At 36.5% G+C, this 17,341-nt stretch overlaps 1 protein-coding gene across 2 annotated transcripts in view; it reads left to right on the top strand.

Moving 5' to 3' along the window:
• The window catches only part of LOC137615393 (uncharacterized), a 326,176-nt gene that overhangs the window by 201,600 nt on the left and 107,235 nt on the right, over positions 1-17,341 (top strand). The gene's annotated exons all lie outside the window — the stretch shown is intronic.

Below are 17,341 nucleotides of genomic sequence, written 5' to 3'. Positions count from 1 at the left end.
TACCTGTAATTACATTATTTCAAGAATTTTTCTAATTTTTAGTTTTATTTCTATTCATTGTTGAAAATGTGCTGGATTCGTAAGGCCATGGCAACATTCATAGAAAAGTGATGATTAGAAATAAGTGATTCGTTGTAAGCTAGTAATTTGGTTTCTGCACGACTGGGATTCTAATTGTAGCGTTCTGTCATTCACAAAATATCGACAAGCTTTTTTTTGCCGCTTATTTCTTATTAGAATTAAAAAAAAAAAAATTTACTTCTTACCAAAGATAAGTTCTTGATAAATTTTATTTGTTGTTTATCAATTTCTTCGTATATCAAAGCTTGAGCATGAGGGTTGCTGATAAGTATATTAAAATGATTTTTATCTAGCTTTGAAAACTCAATTGCGTGTTCATTGTTCATTAATTTACATTGAACAATTCCATACCTATCACTTAAATAAAGAGGAATGTTTCATTGCATATGTATTTCATATAAATATGTTCCAGGTACACACACACACACACACACTATATATATATATATATATATATATATATATATATATATATATATATATATATATATATATATATATATGTGTGTGTATATATATACCATATATATGTATGTATATATGTGTATATATATACCATATATATGTATATATATGTGTATATATATGTATGTATGTATGTATATGTATATGTATATATACATATATATATGTATATATATATATATATATATATATATATATATATATATATGTATATGTATATATACATATATATATATATATATATATATATATATATATATGTATGTATATATTATATATATATATATATATATATATATGTATGTATGTATGTATGTATGTATGTATGTATGTATATGTATATATGTATAAATACATATATATATACAATATATATATATATGTATATGTATATATATATATATAATGATAATTTTTCACATTTAATTGTGTTTTTCATTTATTTATATAAGCCATAAATACTTCTTAATGTCGAATTCACTCTGCCTCGGTATTAGTGACCCAAGGGGGAATTAACTTTATGATAATAGCTTCTGGTCGGCAAGGGATTCGAACCCAGAAAAAATCGAGGAGAGAGAGAGAGAGAGAGAGAGAGAGAGAGAGAGAGAGAGAGAGAGAGAGAGAGAGAGAGAGAGAGAGAGAGAGAGAGAGAGATATACTTGTATGTATGTTTGCACCAGTTTCACAGTATATGTAGAGAATCCTCTTGATAAGATTATAAAAGAGTAGAAAGGTTTTCTTCTCTTGAATCGTTAGCTGCCTCTAACTCTCATCACCGAAGGGGGCTTTTGGTTATTCAACAGGCCATGTATGTTACGCAGTTAGTGGTAAATATATGTATGCATACAATATGCGTACATATCTGTTCATTTGTAGCGTATGTATGTTTTTAAATATGCATGCGCATGTTGTCATAGGTTTTTTATTAAATATTTTTTTCGTACCTAGAAATATGATATTTCCATACGCTTACTTTATTTTACAATACTTAGTTGATATTTTACGATTTTCTCTCTCTCTCTCTCTCTCTCTCTCTCTCTCTCTCTCTCTCTCTCTCTCTCTCTCTCTCTCTCTCTCTCTCTCTCGTTAGTATTTTTGGTTGTTGTCGAAGGTATTGTTACTTTAAATTTGTTTTAACCCATTATCTTCGTTCGCCAATGGAACAATAAAAACATATGATAATCCTTTTTAAGGAGAGTTTGACATATTCTATCCTCCATAATCATTGTATATCTATTTCTTCACGCATTGAAAATAGGATTTCTTGTTTCATACGTAATCAAAATTATAATTCGCTATATGTAGATACAAAAGTTCCATGTCATGTCACGTAAATAAAAATTTCTTCCGTTTTTAATATTGTAACAACAATATCTATTTAGTTTTACCTTTAGCTGCAACCTTTGTGGTAGTAGGTTGGCTAGGGCACCAGCCACCCGTTGAGATACTACCGCTAGAGAGTTATTGGATTCTTTGGCTGGCCTGGCAGTACTACATTGGATCCCTCTCTCTGGTTATGGCCCATTTATTTTCCTACACATTCACCGAATAGCCTGGTCTATTCTTTACCCTTCTCCTTTGACCTAACGCACCAAACAACACTTAAGATTACTAAACAATTATTTTTTGCTCAAGTGGTTAATTACTGCGCTGTAATTGTTCAGTGGTCACTTTCCTCTTCGTAAGGGTAGAAGAGACATTTTAGCAATGGTAAGCAGCTCTTCTAGGAGGACACTCCAAAATCAAACCATTATTCTCTATTCTTGGGTAGTGCCATAGCCTCTGTACCATGGTCTTCCATAGTCTTGGGCTAGAGTACTCTTGCTTGAGGGTACACTCGGATATGCTGTTCTATCTTATTGCTCTTCCTCTTGTTTTATTTTTTTTATTTGTTTGTAGTTTATTTATGAAATATCTAATTTGATATTGTTACTGTTTTAGAATATTCGTTTATTACTTCTTGTAGTTTATAATTTATTTATTTCCTTGCTTTCTTTCCTCACTGGGCTATTTTTCCCTTAGTTCGTCAATCCATCGTCTTCTCTTTCTTCCCCCGCTTCTTTTACAATCTCTATGGACCCATTTTGTTATTCTTAATGTACATCTATTATCTGTCATTCTCATTACTGTATATGTCCTGCCCATGTATATTTCTTTTTCTTACATTTTGTTACAATATCCTCTACTTTAGTTTGGTCTCGTATCCATGTTGCTCTTTTTCTGTCTCTTAATGTTATTCCCATTATTATTCTTTCCATAGCTCTTTGGGTTGTAACTAGCTTATGGTATAAGACTTAAGTAAGACTCCAAGTTTCTGATGCATAAGTTAATACTGATAGGACCATCTCGTTAGATACATTTCTTTTTACTTATCATAATCTCATTTTGTTCACCAAATTCTCTCCATCCTATTTTTATCCTTCTTTTAATTTGGGTCTCGTGTCCTGTGGAAACACTGTCTTTCCTAAGTAAGCATATTTATTAACAATCTAGAGGTTCACTCATAACTCTTATTTGTTATCTCTGTTGAACACTATCTTAGTTTTACCCATTCATTTTCAGTCCTATGTTTCTGTTTTCACTATTTAAATCTTCTATATTTTTTTTAATTCCTCCCATGATTCATTCAACACAACTGTCATCTGCAAATCTTGAGTTGTTAAAGAATTCTCCCTTAATATTAATTTCTACATTTTCTCAATCTAAGTTCTTAAAAAATTCTAGACATGCTGTAAATAGTTTAGGAGAGATGGGGTCACCCTATCTAACTCTCTTCTCAATTGAAATTTTCTCACTATATTTAATCTTAGGATTGATGTACTTCCTCTATAGGTATCTTCAAGGGTTTTAACATAAGATTCTTCTATTCCTTGTTTTGAAGGGCTTTATTACTGCTGATTTTTTGACAGAATCAAAAGCTTTCACATATTTTATAAATTCATACATAGTGTTTGTCATAATTTATTGAGTTTTGTCATAATTTGTTGATTTTTTCATTAGTTGGGTAATTACATGAAAATGGTCAGTTGAATACCCACTTCTAAAGCCTGCCTGCTCTCTAGGATGATTGAAGTCTAGCTGTCTTTCTATTTGCCATGATATGATCTATGTGAATGTTTTATATTTTACGAAGAGTAAACTTATTGGACGGTAATTCTTAGGTCTTTTGTGTCTTCTTTTAGTTAATTACTATAATTATTAAGTTTTTCCAAGCTGTAGGTATAGAGCATTCTTGCAGACAATAGGATCTATCTAGAGTTGCCTTTAGCCTGAACATTTCTGTTTATACTCACACACCCATATATATATATATATATATATATATATATATATATATATATATATTTATATATATATATATATATATATATATATATATATATATATATATATATACACTAAAATACGCAACTCGTGAAAAATAACGGCTTAACATTAGGTATGCACACACACTGGAAATATATATTATATATATATATATATATATATATATATTATATATATATATATATATATATATATATATATAAAGCTTGACACTTGCTATTTATTATATAGGGGTGATAATGACTATTCCTAAGTACAAGTTATATTTAATTGTTTCCTTTGATCAATTTTACTCAAATGCATTAATATTTTTGTTTTCAATGACTAAACCTTAATATATGTAAGTGTTTAAATTCCAATACCAATTTATCTTACGACAAAATTCATATGCATCGCAACTGAAAAACATCAGTTCACACTACGATGTCATTTTGGTGCTTGAAATCTATTGTGTCCTAACGAGGAGGAAGTTCCTTATACCGGTAGATAATCCTTCTCTTACCTGCAGTTATGTGACGGATAATTTAAGTAAATTGAAAGGCGTTTAGTGAGGAATATAAATGAAGGAACATATCGATATAATCCTCGCTTGATACTTGGCCTAATCGGCTTAGCCTAGACGTTCGTGTCGTCTAGTGCTATTCCCTTCACTTTCAGTTTTTAGATGATAGCAAACATTACGAAGTAGGTTGCTGTTATTATTATTATTATTATTATTATTATTATTATTATTATTATTATTATTATTTGCTGTCGTTACTACTACTACTATTACTACTACTACTTGAAATGGGAAGGTAGTGAGACTTCGAGAGAGAATGAAAGTAGGTGATTAAACCCTTTGTAACACTATCATTATTCTTGCTTTTCATTTGTGTTTCAGAATGCAAGAATACAAAAGAACATAAAACTTATACAGAAAAAATAGGAATAAAATAAAAAGCAAAGCCAGAATAAGCGAATTGTGCCATCCACAAAATTGAAACTGTACTCACTTTGAGGGATTTCAGACAAGGCCAGTTTTACCTAGTATCACTACAGAGAGAATTGTCCTATCACTTAACAATGAAGCTACTTACATTTAACCAGTTTCTCAAATGTACGATGTATGAAATCAGAATATTTACTTCTGTTAATATTTCTTGAAATCTCAAGTCTTGGAGAAATATTTTACGCACAATTATTAATATTAAAAGAGTAGAAATGGTGTAACCGAAGGACTGTAAGTCTATGAAACTGTTGATTGATTTAATATCAATGATAATATTTAAAGTTGGCTGCGCCTTGATTTTACTAGCCTGCATTAAGTGGTTGTATTACTAAAAAGTATTGTATGATACTCTATTTCCAATGTTAAAGAAAGTTAAAATGCCCTTATTTTCATGAAATAAATTAGAAGACACTAGAGAGCGTGCCTTTCCGACACCAAGTAGTCTTATTTTGCTCTTAACACCACTGCATGCTTGTACTCTTATGTATTTTCTTCAAAATCTAATGGATGTAACCTTGGGACATATCCCATATGCCCACCAAGTTTTGTTGAAATTGGTTCTGTAGTTTTTGCGTAATGTTATTTAAAAAAATGGCAATTATTTTCAAACTACTTCTACGTACCTGTACTGTGATGTACTTTATCCAATACGTTACAGATTCATGGATCATACCAAACGTGACCATCAAGTTTGGTAAAAATCGGTTCAGTAGTTTTTGTGTACAGTTGCTCACAAACAAACAAACACAGTTGAATACATATCCTTCGCAAAATCTTCAATTTTGGCGAAGGCAATGAAGAGAAGACTCAAGGCGCAACGATTTTCTGAAAGAATGAGGTTTGTTGATGGTAATTGGTTGTTGGGAAGCGTGAGTGACGTGATGCGGAAATCCAGGGAATTGGGTCTTCATACAGAAACTGGAGCGAGGACTCGAAGTGGGCCTTTTGAGGTTATAGATAACTTCACTAGCCTGATACGTAAGCTTCAGAGGATCTTTGAAGTATGTATGTGCTACTTTGAACCGGATGATTAGCTCGACTGTCCATGTGATATGTAAATATGATGATTGCATAATGTTCTGTAAGGATTGAGAAGATAAGATAAAATCCATGAGCTTGTGCAATCTCTTAATGATTTTTTTCATTTATTGCTAGCTTTAAGTATTGACATCTCCAACCTGCACCAGAGCCTTCTTTTTATTAATGTGCATTTATATATCTGTGCTAAAGGATATACCAGAAATAAAATTAAATGTAAACTACACAAATATAGGGAGATTTAGGATAGAACTTGAAGTGTTTAAACTAATAAAAACTTGGTGAGATAGAGTCTGGAAGGATAATTCGTGTGAAAAAAAATCAGAAGAAATTAATGTCGTACACGATGAAAGTTAAAATCTGAGCTATATGTATTCAATTTTCACTGTAAGGTGTGTAAAATCATAGACATCAATAAATTTACCAATTCTGGTGGTCCCCCTTTTATACTATATAATTTTGAATTATTGCAAATGTTAGTGGTTTTCGAGTCGCAGATATGTTGTCAGTTACTTTTACAATTATATCGTTGATCTGCCTTTGCAGTTATATAGTAATATTCAAATCCCTAAAATTCTATTTAATTCAATATATATATATTATATATACATATATATAATATATATCATATATATAATATATATAATATATATAATATATGTAATATATATATGTAGATATATATATATAATATATATATATATATATATATATATATATATATATATATATATATATATATCTCACCTTCCCATAACGATTTGTGTATATTTATGCAATGTGAGAATGAAGAGAGGGCTGTGAATGGAGCAACGTCTATTCATTACCAACTAATCTCTCTCTCTCTCTCTCTCTCTCTCTCTCTCTCTCTCTCTCTCTCTCTCTCTCTCTCTCTCTCTCTCTCTCTCAAAAGTTCAAGACCTATAATGTTCGCATCGTGAGTCACAGAATCGGAATTAAGGGCATTCAAGAAAGGCTATCAAGCATGGCCCACTTTCGTAATCCCAACTTCTAACCAGTTTCAGTTAATATTAAAAGCTAAAGAGCCATGTCTAAGGTAATACCTATATGGGAAGCGACCTTCTAATTGAGTTTAAGTGAATATGAAAATGAGGTAAGATAGTGCGTCAGTTAGGAGACTGTGTCAAGGAGAACGACATGTAGAGCGTTCAGAAAGAAAACTGCTCTTCTCTGGCTGATGAAGTTCTTCATTATTATTATTATTATTATTATTATTATTATCATTATTATTATTACTTGCTAAGCTATAACCCTAGTTGGAAAAGCATGATTCTATATGCCCCAGGGGCTCCAACAGGTAAAATAGCCCAGTGAGGAAAGGAAACAAGGAATAATGAAATATTCTAAAAAAAGTAACATTCAATAAATATCCCCTATATAAACTATAAAAACTTTCACAAAACAAGAAGAGAAATAATACAGAATAATAAGCCGGTGTACCCTCAAGCAAGAGAACTCTAACCCAAGCCAGTGGAAGACCATGGTACACAGGTTATGGCACTATCCAAGACTAGAGAACAATGGTTTGATTTTGGAGTGCCCTTCTTCTAGAACAGCTGTTTACATTAGCTGAAAAGTCTCTTCTACCCTTACTTATGTGAAAGTGGCCACTGAACAATGGCAGTGGAGTAACCCCTTGGGTGTAGATTGATTGATCTATCTCACAGCTAATTTGAAAGATTTCTGGGACAGCGATATTTTGGTTGCAAAATCAGCTTCATACAGGAAGATTCAAAGATAGATATTAGTACGTTGCAGATATGATGACTGGATTATGCTCAATATCCTTCAGGAAACTCCTAACATAACACATATAGCAATATGGTAGGTCGGCCATAAATAGGTCGCGATGTTAGAGGCAAAATTACCATTTTATCCAACGATTCGTTTACGGCTTTACGAGATAATATATCATTTGTGTTAAAGGGTGATTTTCCAACAATGAAATGCGTATTAGTTAGTTATTCAATGGCTTGATTTCAAAAGTGAGAAAAACTGCTGACAATTTCTTGCATTTTATGTTAGTTTCGAGTTTTGTGGGGTTTACTAAGACCCCCCCCTCTCTCTCTCTCTCTCTCTCTCTCTCTCTCTCTCTCTCTCTCTCTCTCTCTCTCTCTCTCTCTCTCTCTCTCTCTCTCATTTCTGTAGAAAAACCTGCAAGAAAACTTAGTTCAATACGAATGATTATTTTACTGATAACTGTCTGCATATCTTATAATCTTTCGTCATCATCATCATCGCCTCCTACGCCTATTGACGCAAAGGGCTTCAGTTAGATCTCGCCAGTCGTCTCTATCTAGAGCTTTTGAATCAATACTTCTCCATTCATCACCACCTGCTTCACGCTTCATAGACCGCAACCATATAGGCTTGGGTCTTCCAGCTCTTCTAGTGCCTTGTGGAGCCCAGTTGAAAGTTTGGTGAACTAATCTCTCTTGGGGAGTGCGAAGAGCATGCACAAATTATCTCCATTAAATAAGCTAATTAAGTTTAATCGAAAAAAAGAGAACATTAATTTTGGTATCGAAATGTTATCTTGAGAGTTGTAGTCATACTTTTGCGAATAACTGAAATAATTTCAAAAAGATTATACTTCTAAGAACTGGTCTTTTACGAATCCCAGAGTTTGAATATATTTTTAAGGATATTGGTGAAGAAATCTATCGGATTAAAACATTCAAAAAATGCTACATCTATTATCATGTTAGAATGCTTCATGCTTTTAACTGAAATGAGAGTTTCCTCTTTATATCGAATTATTGTTTTATAAAATTAAATCTGATTTGTAAATTTTCATCAATTTAGTTTTACTGTAACAAATTTATAAAAAAAGAAAATCAGTAAATTCTTTCATGTATTGCCAAACCTCAAAACTGTTTTCTGTCGTGCACATTACCACTAATTATAGAAGCTTGGTGTCCTGACGTTAGTAACAAATCGTATGACGTCATTCATTTCTCAAACACGTACATCTGCTCAATGTATAACATCCGTATTTTTATCGAGGTCTTCTTGGAAAAGTATTTGTTTATGCCAATTATTGTTTTATTCTTCAATTCCTCAGTGTTAGCGTAGAACTTCAGAAGTTCAAACTTGCACAGGCTGACACAGGTCTTTTTATAGGTTATATATGAATGATCTGTTTTAATGTTGTTACTGTTCTTAGAATGTTTTATTTTGATTGTTCATTTATTCCCATATAATGTATGCATTTACTTATTTTCTTTTCTCACTTGGCTATTTTTCCTTGGAGCCCTTAGGCTTATAGCCTCCTAATTTTCCAACTAGGGTTGTAGCTTAGCTAATAATAGTAATAATAATAATAATAATCATCATCATCATCATCATCATCTCCTACGCCTATTGACGCAAAGGGCCTCGGTTAGATTTTGCCAGTCGTCTCCGTCTTGAGCTTTTAATTCAATACTTCTCCATTCATCATCTCCTACTTCACGCTTCATAGTCCTTAGTCATGTAGGCCTGGGTCTTCTAATTCTTCTAGTGCCTTGTGGAGCCCAGCTAAACGTTTGGTGAACTAATCTCTCTTGGGGAGTGAGAAGAGCATGCCCAAACCTTCTCCATCTACCTCTCATCATGATCTCATCTACATATGCCACTCGAGTAATCTCTCTTATAATAATAATAATGATAATAATAATAATAATAATAATAATAATAATAATAATAATAATAATAATAATAATGTGCCTGTGTATATGTTTTGTGGGTATCGCAAAGTTACTTATCCTGCTGTGATGATTCGATATAAAAAAACTTATAATTTGTATAATGATTATTTAACAAAAACTGCAAAATATAGGGAATCTGTAAAGGAGTAATTAAAACAAAGTGTTCGTTGCATTCTTTGATAGCATTCACTATAGGGGGCTTCTTATCTGCTCTATCTCGTTTGCCATATACTGTATAAAAGTATGCAGGCGCTCAAAATCTCATTGCTTATTCAATATTGATAGTGATATCCAACTCTAGTAAAATTACTTTATGTTCTTCTTTTTATCAAATAATACTTAATACCATCAGTCATCTGTATAAGTTTTAAGTTTACTTTATAATCGTAGGGAAGGATATTTAAAGAGTATCAAAACCAGCAGTCAAAGTGCATTTTCATTTCGATAGACACATAGTATAGATACAAAATAGGATTGGGCCTATCGTACACATAACTGGGACACTCATCTACTTAACGTTTCATATCATTAATAAGAACTTTCAATTCGTACACAATAGTTTCTATCAGGCAATTAATCTTCTAGACACTCCAAAAGCTTCATCGTCAATACCAGTGGATCGTAAATCATTTTGTAGTGGTTCGTGCACAACTGTTTCAAAAGCAGCACTAAGATATATTAAATAAGGATACCACATTTTTTTTCCGCATTGATCATTTCCAGCATATACTGTAGCTATCTCCGGGGAATATAATTGTCTGTGCAATATTCTGACTGGTTATCTGATAGTACCTCGAATCTTTCTAGTTTACTTACTTTACGTGCTGCTTTTCTGGTCATATACAGCAGGGGAACCCCACTCTCTACTGGACCTCCATTGTCTTGTTATTGGGAGGTATTCATAAAAATGAAGGATATCCTTGTAAGCATAAGGTAGAAGTACAAGGTAATTCTCTGAAGCAAAAGGTAGAAGTATAATCAAATCTTTCTTTCCATATTCATAATGATTACATCTTACTTGCGAGGATATCCTCCAAGCAGAAGTAAAAGGTTGACTCGTGTTTCGGGAGCGCTTAGTTACATGTTGGAACTTGTAAGATTTCATTTGTGCTGTCAAGATAAGAAAGAGTTTAGTATTTATAATACGTATATAATGCCCTGTTTTTACTTGTATTTAATTAAGTTTACGCATCAGAAAGAACACAGACGCCGCCGCGCATTCCCCAAAGCCTCGCTGGCAACATCTATCCCCCACCCATTGCATTAGAAGTTCTTTGACCTCTTTTTAGCTCCCACGCCCCTTGCATTAGAAGTTCTTGGACCTCTTTTTAGCTCCCACACCCCTTCCATTAGAAGTTCTTTGACCTCTGTTTAGCTCCCACACCTCTTGCATTAGAAGTTCTTTGACCTCGTTTTAGCTCCCACACCCCTTGCATCAGAAGTTCTTTGACCTCTTTTTAGCTCCCGCACCCCTTGCATTAGAAGTTCTTGGACCTCATTTTAGCTCCCACACCCCTTGCATTAAAAGATCTTTGACCTCTTTTTAGCTCCCACACCCCTTGCATTAGAAGTTCTTGGACCTCTTTTTAGCTCCCACACCTCTAGCATTAGAGGTTCTTTGACCTCTTTTTAGCTCCCACACCTCTAGCATTAGAAGTTCTTTGACCTCTTTTTAGCTCCCACAACCCTTGCATTAGAAGTTCTTTGACCTCTTTTTAGCTCCCACAACCCTTGCATTAGAAGTTCTTTGACCTCTTTTTAGCTTCCACACCCTTGCATTAGAAGTTCTTTGACCTCTTTTTAGCTCCCACACCCCTTGCATTAGAAGTTTTTTTACCTCTTTTTAGCTCCCCCACCCCTTGCATTAGAAGTTCTTTGACCTCTTTTTAGCTCCCCCACCCCTTGCATTAGAAGTTCTTTGACCTCTTTTTAGCTCCCACACCCCTTGCATTAGAAATTCTTTGACCTCTTTTTAGCTCCCTCACCCCTTGCATTAGAAGTTCTTTTACCTCTTTTTAGCTCCCCTACCCCTTGCATTACAAGATCTTTGACCTCTTTTTAGCTCCCCCACCCTTTGCATTAGAAGTTCTTTTACCTCTTTTTAGCTCCCCCACCCCTTGCATTAGAAGTTCTTGGACCTCTTTTTAGCTCCCTCACCCCTTGCATTAGAAGTTCTTTGACCTCTTTTTAGCTCCCTCACCCCTTGCATTAGAAGTTCTTTGACCTCTTTTTAGCTTCCTCACCCCTTGCATTAGAAGTTCTTTGACCTCTTTTTAGCTCCCCCACCCCTTGCATTAGAAGTTCTTGGACCTCTTTTTAGCTCCCGCACCCCTTGCATTAGAAGTTCTTTGACCTCTTTTTAGCTCCCCTACCCCTTGCATTAGAAGTTCTTTGACCTCTTTTTAGCTCCCCCACCCCTTGCATTAGAAGTTCTTTGACCTCTTTTTAGCTCCCCCACCTCTTGCATTAGAAGTTCTTTGACCTCTTTTTAGCTCCCACACCCCTTGCATTAGAAGTTCTTTGACCTCTTTTTAGCTCCCACACCCCTTGCATTAGAAGTTCTTTTACCTCTTTTTAGCTCCCCCACCCCTTGCATTACAAGATCTTTGACCTCTTTTTAGCTCCCCCACCCTTTGCATTAGAAGTTCTTTTACCTCTTTTTAGCTCCCCCACCCCTTGCATTAGAAGTTCTTTGACCTCTTTTTAGCTCCCTCACCCTTTGCATTAGAAGTTCTTTGACCTCTTTTTAGCTCCCTCACCCCTTGCATTAAAAGTTCTTGGACCTCTTTTTAGCTTCCTCCCCCCTTGCATTAGAAGTTCTTTTACCTCTTTTTAGCTCCCCCACCCCTTGCATTAGAAGTTCTTGGACCTCTTTTTAGCTCCCGCACCCCTTGCATTAGAAGTTCTTTGACCTCTTTTTAGCTCCCCTACCCCTTGCATTAAAAGTTCTTTGACCTCTTTTTAGCTCCCTCACCCCTTGCATTAGAAGTTTTTTTACCTCTTTTTAGCTCCCGCACCCCTTGCATTAGAAGTTCTTTGACCTCTTTTTAGCTCCCCCCACCTCTTGCATTAGAAGTTCTTTGACCTCTTTTTAGCTCCCACACCTCTTGCATTAGAAGTTCTTTGACCTCTTTTTAGCTCCCACACCCTTTGCATTAGAAGTTCTTGGACCTCTTTTTAGCTCCCACACCCCTTGCATTAGAAGTTCTTTGACCTCTTTTTAGCTCCCACACTCTTTGCATTAGAAGTTCTTGGACCTCTTTTTAGCTCCCACACCCCTTGCATTAGAAGTTCTTTGACCTCTTTTTAGCTCCCACACCCTTTGCATTAGAAGTTCTTGGACCTCTTTTTAGCTCCCACACCCCTTGCATTAGAAGTTCTTTGACCTCTTTTTAGCTCCCACACCCTTTGCATTAGAAGTTCTTGGACCTCTTTTTAGCTCCCACACCCCTTGCATTAGAAGTTCTTGGACCTCTTTTTAGCTCCCACACCCTTTGCATTAGAAGTTCTTGGACCTCTTTTTAGCTCCCACACCCCTTGCATTAGAAGTTCTTTGACCTCTTTTTAGCTCCCACACCCTTTGCATTAGAAGTTCTTGGACCTCTTTTTAGCTCCCACACCCCTTGCATTAGAAGTTCTTGGACCTCTTTTTAGCTCCCACACCCCTTTGCATTAGAAGTTCTTGGACCTCTTTTTAGCTCCCACACCCCTTGCATTAGAAGTTCTTTGACCTCTTTTTAGCTCCCACACCCTTTGCCTAAGAAGTTCTTGGACCCCTTTTTAGCTCCCTCACCCCTTGCATTAGAAGTTCTTTGACCTCTTTTTAGCTCCCACACCCTTTGCATTAGAAGTTCTTGGACCTCTTTTTAGCTCCCACACCCCTTGCATTAGAAGTTCTTTGACCTCTTTTTAGCTCCCACACCCTTTGCATTAGAAGTTCTTGGACCTCTTTTTAGCTCCCACACCCCTTGCATTAGAAGTTCTTTGACCTCTTTTTAGCTCCCACACCCCTTGCATTAGAAGTTCTTTGACCTCTTTTTAGCTCCCACACCCCTTGCATTAGAAGTTCTTTGACCTCTTTTTAGCTCCCACACCCTTTGCCTAAGAAGTTCTTGGACCCCTTTTTAGCTCCCTCACCCCTTGCATTAGAAGTTCTTTGACCTCTTTTTAGCTCCCACACCCTTTGCATTAGAAGTTCTTGGACCTCTTTTTAGCTCCCACACCCCTTGCATTAGAAGTTCTTTGACCTCTTTTTAGCTCCCACACCCCTTGCATTAGAAGTTCTTTGACCTCTTTTTAGCTCCCACACCCCTTGCATTAGAAGTTCTTTGACCTCTTTTTAGCTCCCACACCCCTTGCATTAGAAGTTCTTTGACCTCTTTTTAGCTCCCACACCCCTTGCATTAGAAGTTCTTTGACCTCTTTTTAGCTCCCACACCCTTTGCCTAAGAAGTTCTTGGACCCCTTTTTAGCTCCCTCACCCCTTGCATTAGAAGTTCTTTGACCTCTTTTTAGCTCCCACACCCTTTGCATTAGAAGTTCTTGGACCTCTTTTTAGCTCCCACACCCCTTGCATTAGAAGTTCTTTGACCTCTTTTTAGCTCCCACACCCTTTGCATTAGAAGTTCTTGGACCTCTTTTTAGCTCCCACACCCCTTGCATTAGAAGTTCTTTGACCTCTTTTTAGCTCCCACACCCTTTGCATTAGAAGTTCTTGGACCTCTTTTTAGCTCCCACACCCCTTACATTAGAAGTTCTTTGACCTCTTTTAGCTCCCACACCCTTTGCATTAGAAGTTCTTGGACCTCTTTTTAGCTCCCACACCCCTTGCATTAGAAGTTCTTTGACCTCTTTTTAGCTCCCACACCCCTTGCATTAGAAGTTCTTTGACCTCTTTCTAGCTCCCACACCCCTTGCATTAGAAGTTCTTTGACCTCTTTTTAGCTCCCACACCCCTTGCATTAGAAGTTCTTTGACCTCTTTTTAGCTCCCACACCCCTTGCATTAGAAGTTCTTTGACCTCTTTTTAGCTCCCACACCCCTTGCATTAGAAGTTCTTTGACCTCTTTTTAGCTCCCACACCCCTTGCATTAGAAGTTCTTTGACCTCTTTTTAGCTCCCACACCCCTTGCATTAGAAGTTCTTTGACCTCTTTTTAGCTCCCACACCCTTTGCCTAAGAAGTTCTTGGACCCCTTTTTAGCTCCCTCACCCCTTGCATTAGAAGTTCTTTGACCTCTTTTTAGCTCCCACACCCTTTGCATTAGAAGTTCTTGGACCTCTTTTTAGCTCCCACACCCCTTGCATTAGAAGTTCTTTGACCTCTTTTTAGCTCCCACACCCTTTGCATTAGAAGTTCTTGAACCTCTTTTTAGCTCCCACACCCCTTGCATTAGAAGTTCTTTGACCTCTTTTTAGCTCCCACACCCTTTGCATTAGAAGTTCTTGGACCTCTTTTTAGCTCCCACACCCCTTGCATTAGAAGTTCTTGGACCTCTTTTTAGCTCCCACACCCTTTGCATTAGAAGTTCTTGGACCTCTTTTTAGCTCCCACACCCCTTGCATTAGAAGTTCTTTGACCTCTTTTTAGCTCCCACACCCTTTGCCTAAGAAGTTCTTGGACCCCTTTTTAGCTCCCTCACCCCTTGCATTAGAAGTTCTTTGACCTCTTTTTAGCTCCCACACCCTTTGCATTAGAAGTTCTTGGACCTCTTTCTAGCTCCCACGCCCCTTGCATCAGAAGTTCTTGGACCTCTTTTTAGCTCCCTCACCCCTTGCATTAGAAGTTCTTGGACCTCTTTTTAGCTGCCGCACCCCTTGCATTAGAAGTTCTTGGACCTCTTTTTAGCTCCCACACCCCTTGCATTAGAAGTTCTTTTACCTCTTTTTAGCTCCCACACCCCTTGCATTAGAAGTTCTTTGACCTCTTTTTAGCTCCCACACATCTTGCATTAGAAGTTCTTGGACCTCTTTTTAGCTCCCACACCCCTTGCATAAGAAGTTCTTTGACCACTTTTTAGCCCCCCCCCCCCCACCCCTTTCATTAGAAGTTCTTTGACCTCTTTTTAGCTCCCCCACCCCTTGCGTTAGAAGTTCTTTTACCTCTTTTTAGCTCCCACACCCCTTGCATTAGAAGTTCTTTTACCTCTTTTTAGCTCCCTCACCCCTTGCATTAGAAGTTCTTTGACCTCTTTTTAGCTGCCGCACCCCTTGCATTAGAAGTTCTTTGACCTCTTTTTAGCTCCCACACCCCTTGCATTAGAAGTTCTTTTACCTCTTTTTAGCTCCCACACCCCTTGCATTAGAAGTTCTTTGACCTCTTTTTAGCTCTCCCACCCCTTGCATTAGAAGTTCTTGGACCTCTTTTTAGCTCGCACACCCCTTGCATAAAAAGTTCTTTGACCTCTTTTTAGCCCCCACACCCCTTGCATTAGAAGTTCTTTGACCTCTTTTTAGCTCCCACACCCCTTGCATTAGAAGTTCTTTGACCTCTTTTTAGCTCCCACACCCTTTGCATTAGAAGTTCTTTGACCTCTTTTTAGCTCCCACACCCTTTGCATTAGAAGATCTTTGACCTTTTTTTAGCTCCCACACCCCTTGCATTAGAAGATCTTTGACCTCTTTTTAGCTCCCTCACCCCTTGCATAAGAAGATCTTTGACCTCTTTTTAGCTCCCACACCCCTTGCATTAGAAGTTCTTTGACCTCTTTTTAGCTCCCACATCTCTAGCATTAGAGGTTCTTTGACCTCTTTTTAGCTACCACACCTCTAGCATTAGAGGTTTTTTTACCTCTTTTTAGCTCCCACACCTCTAGCATTAGAAGTTCTTTTACCTCTTTTCAGCTCCCACACCTCTAGCATTAGAAGTTCTTTGACCTCTTTTTAGCTCCCACACCTCTATCATTAGAAGTTTTTTTTACTTCTTTTTTTAGCTCCCACTCCTCTAGCATTAGAAGTTCTTTGACCTCTTTTTAGCTCTCACACCTCTAGCATTAGAAGTTCTTTGATCTCTTTTTAGCTCCCACACCTCTAGCATTAGAAGTTCCTTGACCTCTTTTTAGCTCCCACACCTCTAGCATTAGAAGTTCTTGGACCTCTTTTCAGCTCCCTTACCTCAAGCATTAGAAGTTCTTTGACCTCTCTTTATAGCTCCCACACCTCTAACATTAGAAGTTCTTTGACCTCTCTCTTTAGCTCCCACACTTCTAGCATTAGAAGTTCTTTGGCATATATTTCTAGGTTCATACTTTTATTATTAGAGGGTCTTCGATCTATATTTTGAGGTGCCTTACTTCTAGCATTAGAGGCTCTCTATTTTTAGGTGTCTTACCTCTGGCATTAGAAGCTCCTCTTCACTGTTCTCCCCTGTCTTCTAGTTTTCAAGATCTTCTGTCATTAGATTATCTGTTTCTTTCGAGATTTCATTGTCTCTTTTCCTTAGTTCGCCAGTGTCCTTCTAGATTTCAAAAGAGATTTCAGTGCCGCAAGTCCTCACTTCGTCAGATTCCTCAGGGAAATCGAAGGCATTTATTCTTTACCTATCTGGGCAATGAGTAAAGAGATGAATACTATCGATTTCTCCGCATACACTATCATGCTGTGGGAACATGTGTTTCTTCCCTTTCAGCAAGAACTTCTGAATCTTCGCTTTCTGTGGGAACATGTGTTTCTTCCCTTTCAGCAAGGACTTCTGATTCTTCACTTGCTGTGGGAACATCCTTAATGTTCTC

This window comes from Palaemon carinicauda, chromosome 21 (assembly GCF_036898095.1).
Source record: "Palaemon carinicauda isolate YSFRI2023 chromosome 21, ASM3689809v2, whole genome shotgun sequence".
Taxonomy (NCBI): Eukaryota; Metazoa; Arthropoda; class Malacostraca; order Decapoda; family Palaemonidae; genus Palaemon; species Palaemon carinicauda.
Note: the sequence above shows the minus strand (reverse complement) of the source record. Positions and strands in the feature narration are given on the sequence as shown.